This window comes from Marmota monax, unplaced genomic scaffold, assembly GCF_021218885.2.
Source record: "Marmota monax isolate L192 unplaced genomic scaffold, Marmota_monax_Labrador192_F-V1.1 WCK01_AAM20220418_F8-fsc00001, whole genome shotgun sequence".
Lineage (NCBI taxonomy): Eukaryota > Metazoa > Chordata > Mammalia > Rodentia > Sciuridae > Marmota > Marmota monax.
The window spans coordinates 35,906,932-35,919,179 of record NW_026693777.1 but is presented as its reverse complement, the minus strand read 5'-3'; positions in this window follow the sequence as shown (position 1 = coordinate 35,919,179).

Here is a 12,248-nt window from a genome sequence, read left to right as displayed (position 1 = left end):
AAGAAAGTTTAATGAAGAGCTAATTTACAAACACCCTTTTCAAGTGTTCCATACATTTCCTTCCAAGACCTGACCCATATAGATTTCAAGCAGAACTATTGACCTTGATTATTGTAAATAGTGTTTAAAATGAGTCCTTTTACTTTTTCCTCTTATTGGTGCCTGGCTCTTCACTACTTTACAACATGGCCACAAGGGGGTGAACAAGGCTAGGGACAGAAGCAAATCTAAAAACCCTGACTTAAGGAATTTTATAAATGTTGTATTATGCCAACAGAGTTTAACTCTGGGATTTAATATTTCTTCTCCTTTAAAAAGTGTTCTTGGTTGGGGATGTAGCTCAGTGGTACAGTGCCTGCCTAACAAACACAAGGCCTGGGGTTTAATTTCTGGTGTTGAAAAAGAGGGGGCGGGGGGAATGTTCTTTATATTTCTGATTTTTTGCAACATTTTTATAGTCAGGAAAATATAAAGCTAATTTTCAAAATAAAGAAAGAAGCTAAGATGGCTAAAATATAACATATAATAGAATTTACTTCCTACTCCTAAAATTTGAATCAGTCAAAAAACAAACTTCCACCCTCTATGGAGTTTTCATGATTACTAAAAGTGGCATCTGTGGGGATGGTTTTGGGCTTTCTCCTCTGTCTCAGGATTCTGTTTATCAACACCTTTTGGTGTCACAGTGCTTCCCAAACTAAATTTCACACATTAAATAGAAGAGAGTGTAGGTGATAAAGTATGACTACAAAGTAATAACAATCATGCCTTTAGCTACTTCCCTTTTATATTTTTTATTAGTTGCTCAAGACAATACAATGACCTTGACATACCATACATTTGATTCAAATGGGGTATGAATTCTCATTTTTCCACGTGTACACATTGCAGGATCACATTGGTTATACAGCCACCTATAGCTCGGCGGTTCCTTCCACACAGAATATACAACCTCTTTTATATTTTTTAAATATTTATTTATTTTTTAGTTGTAGTTGGACACAACACGTTTGTTTTTATTTATTTATTTTTATATGGTGCTGAGGATTGAACCCAGTGCCTCGCATGCGCTAGGCGAGTGTTCTACCACTGAGCCACAACCCAACCCCTTTCTTTTATATTTAAGTTAATTTTTTAAATTGGATTAACACTAGCAGGGTGCTTGGGAAACTTCAGCTGTGCTAATCACTAAATTCCCTACTATTTATTTTAAGTGAATTTTGGCCTTTGAGTTTTCAAATCTCATTTACTTGAAGTAGCTTAGCTCATCTTTTTTACTCAAGTAAATTGTAGCTGATTCCTTAATGTTATAAAATGCCTGTCATTCATTAGGGCCCTGGGTTCTGGTCTCTATAAAATCATCTGATATGAAAGGGGTCATCAGAGGTTCAAGAGAAATTCCAACTTGCTTTAATATCTTGCAAAAATAAATGACACTGGAAATATTTTATTTTCTTCATTTGATTCTGAGTTCTCATCCCTTTTTATTGTGCAAAATAAAATAAAGGGGGAAGTGTGAAAATATGTTAAATAACTTTTGATATTAAGAAATGATCCAAAATTCTAAATATCCTGAGATATTCTAGCTAAAGTACTGTGTAAATGCTAAAATGTAAATATGATTAGTTACTGTATTTGAATAATAATGACCAAGAAGCCACAGTCTTAAGAGAAAGGAGTTATTTTATAGTTTTTTGTGCTTTTAGGGTCTAAAAAAAAAAGAAAGAAAGAAGTGAAGGGACTCATTTGAAACACTATTTACACTTTTCAATGACCTGCACATAAGAATGTTCAACATACCACAGAGAGTTAGGCTAAAGGATGGTCACAGAACCCGAGAAATACAGCGCAGAGGTTGAACATCAGCATCAGACAGGTATCTCCAAGCCCTCCCTGCACACACATAACAACATTACAGGGCATTAGGCCTCTATTCACATCTGTCCCTAAATACAAAAGCACTCACTTTAAAAAAATGCTGTAAAATATACATAATATACAATTTACCATAACTATTTTCAGTGTACGTTTCAGTAGTATTATGTATATTCACTGTTATAAAAATCTCCAGAACTTTGTCTTGCCAAACTGATACTATATTCATTCATTAAACAAGTCCTCATTTCCACCCCCGGCCCCCGTCCCAGCCTCTGACAACACGGTCTTTCTGTTTCTATAAATTTGACTACTTTAGATGACTCATGTAAGTGAAATCATATAGTAAGTGGCTTTTTGTGCCTGGCTTATCTCACTCAACACAGTGTCCCCAAGGTTCATTCATGTTGTAGCACGTGTCAGTTTTCTTCCTTTTTAAAAGCTGAATAATATTCTATTATTATTATATATTAGATGTGTATACAGCATCCATTGAGTGTGTATACAGCATCTTGTTAATACATTCATCTGTTGATGGGCACATGTTCCAGTCTCTCTACATTTTGTCAACACTTGCTATTTTCTGTTTTGCTTTTAATTTTTTTTTAATATTAGTCATTCAAAAGGGTGTGAGACGGTATCTCATTGTGGTTTTGATTTGCATTCCCTTAATGATTAGTGATGGTGAACCTCTTTTCATATGCTTCTTCGACATTTGTTTATCTTCTTTGGAGAAATGTCTCTTCAAGTCCTCTCCCTATTTTTAAATTAGATTTTTGTTGCTGTTTAGTTGTACAAGTGTTTTATGTACTTTGGATATTAACCCCTTATTGATGATATTATTTGAAGTTATTTACTTCCATTCTGCACGTTGCCTGTTTATTTTGTTGATCCTGTTCTTTGATGTACAGAAATATTTCACTTATATGTAGTTCAATTTATCTATTTTAATTTTGTTGTCTGTATTCTTGATTTCATGTTAAATTCTAGATTAGAAGGCTTTCCCCCCTTTTTTTCCTAAGAATTTTATAGCCTTCTTACTGTCTTTGTATGTCTATCTTTTCCAAATTCTTGGAAGATTTTTCTACTTCTTTTGGGGTCCGGAACTTTTGTCCCTTTTTGGGTAGAGTTGTTGGTCAAGGTTTTTTTTTTTTTTTTTTTTTTTTTTTTTTTTTTTAAACACAATTATATTACTTTTGGATCAGTTTTAAATATTTTCCTGGTTATAGATTCTTCTAAAATTGACTGTGCCTTTGCATTTTTGCATGCATACAAATCACATTCTGATTAGGAAGTTTTGGGGTTGGGTTTGGGGTTCTACATCTCATAAGCTCCTTCATGCTACTATTTCATGGGTCATCAGAGAATGGTTCTTTGTTTCTAGGCAGAATGTGAGGATGCTTCAATCCATATGCTAAAATACAAGATCTTTCTTTAGTTCTTATGATCACATGACAAGCAGTTCCATAGAGTTCATATAGCACTAAATGTGATATTTTGTGTTATTAAGGACCATTAAAATTTGGTGTCTGTGAGCTGGGGTTGTGGCTTAGTGGTAGAGCACTTGACTAGCATGTGTGAGGCACTGGGTTCGACCCTCACCACCACATGAAAATAAACCAATAATATAAAGGTATTCTGACCATCTACAACTACAAAAATTTTTTAAATAAAAATAAATATAAAGAAAGGTATTGTGTCTATCCTACAACTTAAAAATTCTTTTTAAAAAATTAGTGTCCGTGAACTATATTAGCAGATGATTAGAGTTTACCATAGGGCCACATTATAATTTGGGGGTTTGTAGGCACTTTTGCCTTTGTAGATCACTTCTTACACACACACACACACACACACTACATTGTTATAAAGACAAATATAATATAGGCAGATTAATGACTGTAAGCATATTCATCAGTTGTAGTTATTTCCTTGTTATTTTAAAATAAGACTTTTTGTGGGGCCCTTAAATTACTCTGAGCCCTATGAACTGTATTTACTGTGCTTAAGTTGTTCTTGGTTTATAGAAGTCTAATTCAGAACTCCACAAGTAAGACTGGCAGCCATACAATAGTTGGCAGGTTGCTGAGCTCCCACAGTTAATGGACAGAGGCAGATAGTTCAGATTCCTACAATTTTCAGGCAGGATGCCATCTGAAACACTGCATCAGCAACATTGTTGTGAGTTGGTTATGATTTTCTTTTCTGAAAACTTTTTTTAAAATTCTAATTTGTTACATATGACAGTGGAATGCATTACAATTCATATTACACATATAGCACACAATTTTTCATATCTCTGGTTGTACACAAAGTAGAGTCACACCACTTGTGTCCTCATACATGTATTTAGTGTAATGATGTCCATCTCATTCCACCATCTTTCCTGCCCCCATTCCACCTTCCTTCCCCTCCAACCTCTTTGCTGTATCTAGAGTTCATGTAATTTTCCCATGCTCCCCCACCCTCAACCCCATTATGAATCAGCCTCCTTATATCACAGGAAAAAAAAATTCTGCACTTGTTTTTTTAGGATTAGCTAACTTCATTAGCATTATACTCTCAAACTCCATCCATTTACCTGCAAATGCCTTGGTTTTATTCTCTTTTAATGCTGAATAGTATTCCATTGTGTATATATACTACATTTTCAGTATCCATTCATCAACTGAAGAGCATCTAGGTTGGTTACACAGTTTAGCTATTGTGAATTGTGTTGCTATAAATGTTGATGGGGCTGTGTCCTTGTAATATGCTGTTTTTAAGTCCTTTGGGTATAGACGGAGGAGAGGGATAGCTGGGTCAAAAGGTGGTTCCATTCTCAGTTTTCCAAGGAATCTCCATATTGGCTGCCCCCATTTGCAGTCCCAGCAGCAATGTATGAGTGTGCCTTTTCCACCACATCCTCGTCAACACTTATTGTTGTTTGTATTGTTTGTATATAGCTGCCATTCTGACTGGAATGAGATGAAACCTTAGAGTAGTTTTCATTTACATTTCTCTAATTGCTAGAGATGTTGAATATTTTTTCATATGTTTGTTGATTGATTGTATATCATCTTCTGAGACTGTTCAGTTTCTTGGACCATTTATTGATTGTATTATTATTATTATAATTTTTGGAGTTCAGCTTTTTGAGTTCTTTATATATCCTTTATATATATATATATATATATATATATATATATTTATATATCTTAGAGATATTTTATACATATATATTCTTTATCTATCCTAGAGATTAATGCTCTATCTAATGTGTGTGTGGTAAAAATTTGCTCCCCAAATGTAGGCTCTCTATTCACCTCACAAACTTTTTATTTTGTCAAGTTTTTCAATTGTTTCTTTTGTTTCAATTTTATTAATTTCAGCTCTGATTACTTCCTGTCTTCTACTAATTGTGGTTGGTTTGTTCTTTTTCTAGGACTTTGAGATGTAATGTTAGATCATTTTGTTGTTGTTGTTGTTGACTTTTTCTTCTTTTAAGCAATGAACTGCATGCAATGAACTTTCCTCATAGGACTGACTTCATAGTGTCCCAGAGATTTTGATATGTTGTATCTGTTTTCTCATTTACCTTTAAGAATTTTTAAATTTCCTCCTTGATGTTTTTTGCAACCCATTGTTCATTTAGTAGCATATTATTTAGTCTCCAGGTGTTGGAGTAGCTTTTATTTTATATTTGATCATTGATTTCTAATTTCATTCCATTATGGTCTGATAGATGCAGGGAAGTATCTCTACTTTTTTGTACTTGCTAAGAGTTGCTTTGTGGCATAATATATGGTCTATTTTAGAGAAGGATCCTTGTACTGCTGAGAAGAATGTGTAATTCGCTGTTGAAGATGAAATATTTTATATATATATATTTATATATTAATTAAGTCTAAGTTATTGATTGTATTATTGAGTTCTATAGTTTCTATGTTCAACTTTTGTTTGGAAGATCTATCCAGTGGTGAAAGAGGTGTGTTAAAGTCACCCAGAATTACTATGTTGTGGTCTATTTGTCTCTTGAACTTAATAAGAGTTTGATGAACTTTTGGGGGCATATATATTGTTGAGAGCCACAGCCGAAGGGGCCCCAGCAAACTTCCAGCTGCCAGCAAACTTCCAGCTGCCAGCTGATGAATGGCTCTCTGCGGCCCCAGCAACTTCTAGCTGATTGGCTCCTCTGCGGTGATGCTCATTGGGCTGTTTCCCCGCCCTTTCAGACTACGGAGCTGCTCATTGGGGGACTTTTGGCTCCGCCCACGCGACCCAGCCAATCGGCCTCAAGAGCAGGAGGAGTGGGGGAGGTTGAGAGTCTTGTGGAAAGCCGGTGGTGGCAGTTGGGCTCTGAGGGTTTTTCCTGAGGAGCTGTGTGGTGTGGTGTGTGGTTCTGAAAATAAAGTTCGTTTCTTTTGACAAGTGGTTCCTGAATGGTGCCCAGCCAGACTGCGGCATATCCAGTGGTGAAAGAGGTGTGTTAAAGTCACCCAGAATTACTATGTTGTGGTCTATTTGTCTCTTGAACTTTTAATAAGAGTTTGATGAACTTTTGGGGGCATATATATAATCGTTATGTCTTGTTGATGTATGGTTCCCTTGAGCAGTATGTAGTGTCCTTCTGTGTCCCTTTTGATTAACCTTAGCTTGAAGTCTAAAATTAATAAAAGGGACATCCTGGGCTGGGGTTATGGCTCAGTGGTGGAGTTCTTGCCTTGTATGTGTAAGGCCCTGGGTTCAGTCCCCAGCACCATATAAAAATAAATAAAAATAAAGATATTGTGTCCATCTACAACTAAAAACTATTTTAAAAAAGGACATCCTTTGATATGAGGATGGAAACCCCTGCTTGCTTCCACAGTCCATGTGAGTGGTATGATTTTTCCCAACCCTTCACATTTAGTCTGTGGATGTCTTTTCCTATGAGATGAGTCTCTTAAAGGCAGCATATTGTTAGGTCATTTTTTTTTGTTTGTTTATCCAATCTGCTAGTCTATGTCTTTTGATAGGTGAGTTAAGGCCATTAACATTCAGGGTTATTATTGTGACATAATTTGTATTCCCAGTCATTTTTGTTTGTTTTTGATATTTAACTTGACTTGGTTTTTCCTTTGATTATAGTCTTCCTTAGTATAATACCTCCGTCTGCTGATTTTCATCATTGTTTTTCATTTCCTCTTTATGGAATATCTTGCCAAGGATGTTCTGTAGTGCAGGCTTTCTAGTTGTAAGTTCTTTTAACTTTTGTTCATCATGGAAGGTTTTTATTTCATTATCAAATCTAAAGCTTAATCTTGCTGGATATAAGATTCTTGGTATCCATTTTCTTTTAGAGCTTGGTATATGTTGTTCCCTGATCTCCTGGCATTGAGGGTCTGGGTTGAATAATCTGCTGAGATATGAATTGGTCTCCCCCCATATGTGATCCGATTCTTCTCTCTTGAGGCCTTTAAGATTATATTCTTATTCTGTATGCTAGGCATTTTCATTATAATATGCTTTGGTGTAAATCTGTTGTAATTTTGTACATTTCGTGTCCTGTAAGCCTCTTGTATTTGATTTTTCCAGTTCATTCTTCATGCTTGGGAAATTTTCTATTATCTCATTGAAGAGATCATGCATTACTTTGGTTTGAAACTCTGTGCCTTTCTTTTTTTTTTTATTGGTTGTTCAAAACATTACAAAGCTCTTGACATATCATATTTCATGCATTAGTTTCAAGTTGGTTATGAACTCCCAATTTTACCCCAAATACAGATTGCAGAATCACATCGGTTACACATCCACATTTTTACATAATGCCCTATTAGTAACTGTTGTATTCTGCTACCTTTCCTATCCTCAACTATCCCCCCTCCCCTCCCCTCCCATCTTCTCTCTCTACCCCATCTACTGTAATTCATTTCTCTCCTTGTTTATTTTCCCATTCCCCTCACAACCTCTTATATGTAATTTTGTATAACAATGAGGGTCTCCCTCCATTACCATGCAATTTCCCTTTTCTCTCCCTTTGCCTCCCACCTCATGTCTCTGTTTAATGTTAATCTTTTCTTCCTGCTCTTCCTCCCTGCTCTGTTCTTAGTTGCTCTCATTATATCAAAGAAGACATTTGGTATTTGTTTTCTAGGGATTGGCTAGCTTCACTAAGCATAATCTGCTCTAGTGCCATCCATTTCCCTGCAAATTCCATGATTTTGTCATTTTTTAGTGCTGCGTAATACTCCATGGTGTATAAATGCCACATTTTTTTTATCCATTCATCTATTGAAGGGCATCTGGGTTGGTTCCACAGTCTAGCAATTGTGAATTGTGCTGCTATGAACATCGATGTGGCAGTATCCCTATAATACGCTCTTTTAAGGTCTTCAGGGAATAGTCCGAGAAGGGCAATAGCTGGGTCAAATGGTGGTTCCATTCCCAGCTTTCCCAGAAATCTCCATACTGCTTTCCAAATTGGCCGCACCAGTTTGCAGTCCCACCAGCAATGTACAAGTGTACCCTTTTCCCCACATCCTCGCCAGCACTTGTTGTTGTTTGACTTCATAATGGCTGCCAATCTTACTGGAGTGAGATGGTATCTTAGGGTGGTTTTGATTTGCATTTTTCTGACAGCTAGAGATGGTGAGCATTTTTTCATGTACTTGTTGATTGATTGTATGTCCTCCTCTGAGAAGTGTCTGTTCAGGTCCTTGGCCCATTTGTTGACTGGGTTATTTGTTATCTTATTGTCTAATTTTTTGAGTTCTTTGTATACTCTGGATATTAGGGCTCTATCTGAAGTGTGAGGAGTAAAAATTTGTTCCCATGATGTAGGCTCCCTATTTACCTCTCTTATTGTTTCTCTTGCTGAGAAAAAACTTTTCAGTTTAAGTAAGTCCCATTTGTTGATTCTTGCTATTAACTCTTGTGCTATGGGTGTCCTATTAAGGAATTTGGAGCTCGACCCCACAATATGTAGATTGGAGCCAACTTTTTCTTCTATCAGACGCAGAGTCTCTGATTTGATATCTAGCTCCTTGATCCACTTTGAGTTAACTTTTGTGCATGGTGAGAGGAGGGGATTCAGTTTCATTTTGTTGCATATGAATTTCCAGTTTTCCCAGCACCATTTGTTGAAGATGCTATCCTTCCTCCATTGCATGCTTTTAGCTCCTATATCAAATATAAGATAGTTGTAGCTTTGTGGATTAGTCTCTGTGTCCTCTATTCTGTACCATTGGTCCACCCGCCTGTTTTGGTACCAGTACCATGCTGTTTTTGTTACTATTGCTCTGTAATATAGTTTGAAATCTGGTATCGCTATACCGCCTGATTCACACTTCCTGCTTAGAATTGCTTTTTCTATTCTGGGTCTTTTATTTTTCCATATGAATTTCATGATTGCTTTATCTATTTCTACAAGAAATGCCGTTGGGATTTTGATTGGCATTGCATTAAACCTATAGAGAACTTTTGGTAATATCGCCATTTTGATGATGTTAGTTCTGCCTATCCATGAACAGGTTATATTTTTCCATCTTCTAAGATCTTCTTCTACTTCTCTTTTTAGGGTTCTGTAGTTTTCATTGTATAGATCTTTCACCTCTTTTGTTAGGTTGATTCCCAAGTATTTTATTTTTTTTGAGGATATTGTGAATGGAGTGTTTTTCCTCATTTCCGTTTCAGAAGTTTTGTCGCTGATATACAGAAATGCCTTTGATTTATGCGTGTTGATTTTATATCCTGCCACTTTGCTGAATTCATTTATTAGTTCTAGTAGTTTTTTTGTAGACCCTTTTGGGTCTTCTAGGTATAGAATCATGTCATCCGCAAATAGTGATAATTTAAGTTCTTCTTTTCCTATTTTTATGCCTTTAATTTCTTCCGTCTGTCTAATTGCTCTGGCCAGTGTTTCGAGAACTATATTGAATAGAATTGGTGATAGAGGGCATCCCTGTCTTGTTCCAGATTTTAGAGGGAATGCCTTCAATTTTTCTCCATTGAGAATGATGCTAGCCTGAGGCTTAGCATATATAGCTTTTACTATGTGGAGGTAAGTTCCTGTTATCCCTAGTTTTTCTTAGCCATTCTAACGAAGAGAAGAAGAGAGAGAACTCAAATTACTAACATACGGGATGAAAAAGGCAATATCACAACAGATGCTACAGAAATACAGAAGACAATTAGAAATTATTTTGAAAACCTATATTCCAATAAAATAGAAGATAGTGAAGACATCGATAAATTTCTTAAGTCATATGATTTGCCCAGACTGAGTCAGGAGGATACTCACAACTTAAACAGACCTATAACAATGGATGAAATAGAAGAAGCAATCAAAAGACTACCAACCAAGAAAAGCCCAGGACCAGATGGGTATACAGCGGAGTTTTACAAAACCTTTAAAGAAGAATTATTACCAATACTTTTCAAGTTATTTCAGGAAATAGAAAAAGAGGGATCTCTGCCAAATTCATTCTATGAGGCCAACATCACCCTGATTCCGAAACCAGACAAAGACACCTCAAAGAAAGAAAACTACAGACCAATATCTCTGATGAACCTAGATGCAAAAATCCTCAATAAAATTCTGGCGAATCGGATACAAAGGCACATCAAAAAAATTGTGCACCATGATCAAGTAGGATTCATACCTGGGATGCAAGGATGGTTCAATATACGGAAATCAATAAATGTTATACACCACATCAATAGACTTAAAGATAAGAACCATATGATCATCTCGATAGACGTAGAAAAAGACAAAGTACAGCATCCCTTTATGTTCAAAACATTAGAAAAACTAGGAATAACAGGAACTTACCTCTGTGCCTTTCTCTATCCCAATAACTCTTAGATTTGGTCATATGATGTTATCCCATAATTCTTGGATATTCTGTTCATGGTTTCTTACTATCTTCACTGTGTGGTCAACTTTATTTTCCAGATTGTATACTTTGCCTTCATTATCTGACATTCTATCTTCCAAGTGATCTAGTCTGTTGGTTATGCTTTCTATTGAGTCTTTTATGTGGTTTACTGTTTCCTTTATTTCAAGGATTTCTGATTTTTTTCCAGAGTCTCTCTTTCTTTCTTGAAGTTATCTTTTGCTACCTGTATTTGCTCTCTTATCTCTTTGTTGGAGTGATCAGTTTTTGCCTGTATTTTCTCATTTAGGTCATTCTTTAATTCACAGATCATTTTGATATGAACATTCTGAACTCCTTCTCTGACATTTCATCAACTTCACTGTCCATGGTTTCTGTTATTGTAATTTCCTAGTTTGTTTGGGGCATTTTCCTGCCTTGTTTGTTCATATTTTCTAAGTGACTTCCTTTCTTGCTGTGTGGATCTGAGATATTATAGTTTCTACCATATACTCTTGTAATATCCATGCAGATTATCATACCTCACTTTGATGTTGGGCTTCCAGACCCTGCAGGTGTCCCTCAATGTATGCTACTGCAACTAAAGGTGAAGGTGGCAATAGTGGTGGTATCTCCAGATAGCAGTGGAGGTGCCCAAAGATGGAGGCAACATCTTTCAGAGATGGGGCTGAAAATGTGGGCCTTACACTGTCTTTGGAATGCCTGCTCCAAGATACAGTTGCTTCTAGGCTCTGTCTGTTGTCAAAAGGTAGGGGGTACTAGGTAGGGAAGGCTATGGTGATATCTTCAGTGTCCCAAAATGGATGTGGGTTAGGCCTGTGCTCCCAGGGGAGGGGCATGGTGGACCTACCCTGGACCTGGATCCTGTACAGGTCAGCAGAGGCAGTTCTGTGCCAGCACTTGAGCTCTGGCAGGTGTCTGCCAGTGGTGGGATGGACCCAGGCCTACCCTGGGCCTGGATCCCACGCAGGTTGGTATGGGCAGATCTGGGCCAGGTCTGACCTCAGGTGGGAATCTGCTGGTCCTGGTCATGATTTTTAATTGTTACTCTTCTTGCTTTTTAAATATAAAATGCCATAGATGTTCTTTATCTTATAGTTTGTATGGGGTTAGCTTACAAATTTAATGATGCCATTCTATAAATATTTATTGTAATTTTCCAAACAACAGATTTTAATACATATGCTATTGTGGTTCAAATGTCAATAATTTTGCCCTTATTGCTAAAGCAGGGACTTTATATATAATGTTACATATTTTATATATGAAATGTCCCACAGGATTAATTTTTAGTTGTTAGAGCATGTCTATCAAGTTCATAGTCTTCTCTTATGAAATAAATACAAATGAGTCACATGTTCCCTTTCTGTACTTTGTTTTACATCTGTGGAATTAACCTGAATGTTGAAGATGTCAGCAATGGTGGTAAAACAGTAGGTAGAACCAGAGGCCAGAGAGGTGGTAGTAAAAAAAACGTTGGACACATTGACTAAAAGTGACAAAAAAGAGATTACTAGG